The sequence below is a fragment of the Cervus elaphus genome, chromosome 12, assembly GCF_910594005.1.
Source record: "Cervus elaphus chromosome 12, mCerEla1.1, whole genome shotgun sequence".
NCBI lineage: Eukaryota > Metazoa > Chordata > Mammalia > Artiodactyla > Cervidae > Cervus > Cervus elaphus.
The window spans coordinates 9,837,278-9,841,391 of NC_057826.1; the positions used below are offsets into that span (position 1 = coordinate 9,837,278).

The window sequence follows — 4,114 nt, forward strand, 5'->3', positions numbered from 1 at the left end:
GGAAGCGACAAGGGCAACGTTGGCATCAAAAAAAAGCTCTTAACCTGGACTTTTGCTGTTACTTGTCTGCTTGTTAAAAATGGAAAAGCGGAGGCTACCTGCCTGCCATGGACTATTTGTGAGAAGGAAATAAACATCTGTGTTTTGGAGTTTCTTTGTTACATCAGCTCTGCTTTCATTTTTTACAAATTTAAGAGCCTTCTGAGTATCAAGTCCTATTTGACAAGCCAGGGTTCCAGCTTAGCAAGACACACATGGTGCATGCCCCCATAAAATGTATAGCTTAATGTCTATCCTAGTCTTCTACCTGGGAATCAAAACCCTGAGATAAGTGTCTATCATACTCAGTAATCAAAATAAAATAGGGCAGGAGGCAGGAGTATAAGAGTAGATAAAGATCTGGGCTTTGGAGACTTCCTTGGTGACCAGTGGTTAAGACTTCACCTTTCAACACAGTGGGTGTGGGTTAGGCCCCTGGTTGGGTAGCTAGGATCCCACATGCCTTGAAGCCAGAAAACCAAAACTGTAACAAACTGTAACAAATTCAATAAAGACTTTAAAAATGGTCCAACATCAGAAAAAAAAAAAAAGACCTGGGCTTCAATGTTGAACAAACCCGAATTCAAGTCCTTGCTCTATCTCTTATAAACCATATTCTTAGGGTGAATCATTTACTCTACGTAGATCTCATTTACCTCCTTTGAAGCAGGGATGATAGGAATAAGTGTACGTACCTAATACAGCCCTGCTGCTGCTGCTGCTGCTTGGATGTTTCAATCATGTCCGACCCCGTGTGACCCCATGGAATGGGGTGTGACCCCTGTAGTCCACCAGGAATTTCATGGAATTCTCCAGGCAAGAGTATTGGAGTGGGTTGACATGCCCTCCTCCAGAGAATTTTCCCAACCCAGGGAATCAAACCCAGGTTTCCTGCATTTGCTGGTGGATTCTTTACAACTGAGCCACCAAGGAAGCCCCTAATAGTGTCCTAGTGACAATCAAAAGGATTAGACATGTAAGTAGATTAAACCAGGACTTGAGCATCACCGATGTGATCATCAGAGTTCGGTCTTATTATCATTTACTTTCATGGGGAGTGAAAGTGAAAGTCTTAGTCACTCAGTCGTGTCCAACTCTTTGTGATCCCCTGGACTGTGTAGTCCACCAGGCTCCTCTGTCCATGGAATTTCCCAGGCAAGAATACTGGAGTGAGTTGCCATGCCCTTCTCTGGGGGATCTTCCCAACCCAGAAACTGAACCTGGTTTTCCTGCACTTGCAGGTGGATTCTTTACCACTGAGTTGCCAGGGAAGCCCATGACACTTTTCGCCTCTGCCATAATTCAACCAACTGAGTTAATTCAGTCTCATAATTATGTTTGCTCATCTGGTACCCCCTACTCTAGCATGAGGGTTTCCCGGGAAGCTCAGATGGTAAAGAACCTGCTGCAATGTGGGAGACCCAGGTTTGATCCCTGAGTGGGGTAGACCCCCTGGAGAAGGGCATGGCAACCCACTCCAGTATTCTTTCCTGGAGAATTCCACGGACAGAGGAGTCTGGCAGGCTGCAGTCCATGGGGTTGCAAAGAGTTGGACTTGACTGAGCAACTAACACACACCATAGCACAAACAACTCTTTCTTAAATAGCTCTGTCCCAGAACTTAGTACAATGCCTGGTATGAATGAGGCACTCTATTCATAACTGTCACGAATAACTGCCATGTGAACTTGAAGGAATATTAAAGACTGGAGTATGAATAAATAAAAACCTACTAAGATGGTTATTTGTTTGATGCAAAAAAAGTAGGCATTTGGTTTTGAAGATAAATGGATGGCAATGAAACATTTAATAAAATCCATCAAGCCTCAGAAATTAATACAGGGAGGCCCCATGATGAAAATGAGTATTTTCCAAAAGCTATATGCCAACTGCTTTGACCTCAAAAACATAATGAAATGTTATACATCATCTTAAGAGTCCAGTTCACAAGAGCTTTTTTAACCTTAGTTAAAAAACTGACATATTAAACTTAGTTAAAACTGACATATTGTACAATGGCATTAGAAAAAAATTGTAGCAAACAAGATGATTGAAATGCCAAAAAAAATGGGGGGAAACAAAGTAGAAAAATCAAAATTTTTGTTCTTTGGTGGAAGTAATTTTAAGTAGAGAAAGACAAGAAACAAAATGTTGACTCTTAAAGGTTTGAATGCATTTTTGGTGGGTTTATAAGTTCAAGGCACTGGTTCTTTATTCTCCCTAATTCCACATCAAAGTTTCCAGCTTTCATCCCCTTTACTATAGAGATACTGCCAGCAATACTCTTATACTGAATAGTCTGGATTAGCCCCCTTTTCTCACAAGTGGAACAAAGAGAGGGAGGCAAATGTCTCTAAGATAACCGGAAAAGAATTGGGGGGGAAACTGTAAGCTCTATGTGTATGTACTTGGTCGCCCTGTTGTGGCCAATGCTTTTTGACCCTTTGGACTGTAGCCCACCTTGTCCCTCTGTCCTTGGGATTTCCCAGACAAGAATACTGGAGTGGGTTGCCATTTCCTTCTCCAGGGGATCTTACGAACCCAGAGATCAAACCCACATCTCCCATGTCTCCTGCATTACAGGCATATTTTTTACCCATTGAGCCATCAGGGAAGCCTGTGAGTTGTATAAGGAAGGTTAAAAAGGAAATAAAGTAAATTGGTCTGAAGCACAGTACCTGGTGTGAAATATGCTGACATGTGATCAGTGAAATGATAAGAAAATGGAGAGATGAGGCAAAAGCTTCATAATACTTTAAAAGAGAGAGAGAGAAAGCAGGAAAAATAATGGTTCATAGTATTCTTCCATGTTGTACAACAAATATCATTAGCCCAAGGAATTTTGGTTGTTAATAAGAACAAGAGGAGCAGACACTTAGCTATATGGGAGGAAAAGAAGTATAGTATTTTCTAATTATGAAAATAGGTTAATCGCAACTTGATTTATTTTTAAGTTCATAAAAACTTAACTGACCTCTTCCTAGTCTGTGAAGAGGAGAACACAAAGGACTAATGTGAAATGACTATTTAAGTTTACTGAAAATATAAGGAGGAAACTCCCTGACAGAACATACATACAAAGGCTATTTTATGGCAAACTATGAAATCAACGTGGAAAAGGAAACGGTAATAGGGAACCATTCTTAACCTCTTACGTAAAAATTCAGTCACAGTTTAAAAAGATACAGATCAAATAATGGAGAATCCCAGAAAAACCTCTGAAGCTTCCTACATGATTTTAGCAGAATAAAAATGATGCTTCCTGGTTAAATGCGAGACTGTTTTTTTGTGTGTCTTAGCCATACTGTCCCTCTGCCACACTCACCCTCTCCCCACCTCCCCCGTTTCCTCCCACTCTCTCTCTCTCCCTCTCTCTCTGACACACACACACACACACACACACACACACAGAGCATCAACGCAAACATCACCGTCAGCACCAAGGACAGCAACCTTCACTTTGACCCAGGTGTAAGAGACCATCCTCAGAAACCAGGTATACATCTCAGGAGCTCTTGTTTATTTTTTTAATTTATTTATTTTCAACTGAAGGATAATTGCTTTATAATATTGTGCTTGTTTCTGTCATACATCAACATGTATCAGCCGCAGGTATACATATGTCCCCTCAGTCTTAAACCTCCCACCCCATCCCACCTCTCTAGGTTGTCACAGAGACCTGATTTGAGTTCCCTAAGTCATATAGGAAATTCAGGAGCTCCTTTGAATTCAGATGAGAAGTGCTTGACTGCCCAGCAAGCTCAGTTGGTAGAGCATGGGACTCTTAATCCCTGGGTTGTGGGTTCAAGTCCCATGTTGGGCAGCTGCTCAACATTTTGGGCTTCCCTTGTACCTCAGCTGGTAAAGAATCTGCTTGCAATGTGGGAGACCTGCATTCAATTTCTGGATTGGGAAGATCCCCTGGAGAAGGGATAGGCTATCCATTCCAATATTCTTGGGCTTCCCTGGTAGCTCAGCTGGTAAAGAATTTGCTTACAATGCAGGAGACCTGGGTTCAATCCCTGGTTTAGGAAGATCCCCTGGAGAAAGGAAAAGGCTACCCGCTCCAGTATTC

General features: G+C 41.8%; 1 non-coding gene across 1 annotated transcript; it reads left to right on the forward strand.

The window, feature by feature from the left end:
* The first annotated feature begins 3,789 nt into the window (after positions 1-3,789).
* TRNAK-CUU lies at positions 3,790-3,862 on the forward strand. The gene has a single exon. It is a non-coding gene; the product is annotated as a tRNA-Lys (tRNA).
* The last annotated feature ends 252 nt before the right edge of the window (positions 3,863-4,114 follow it).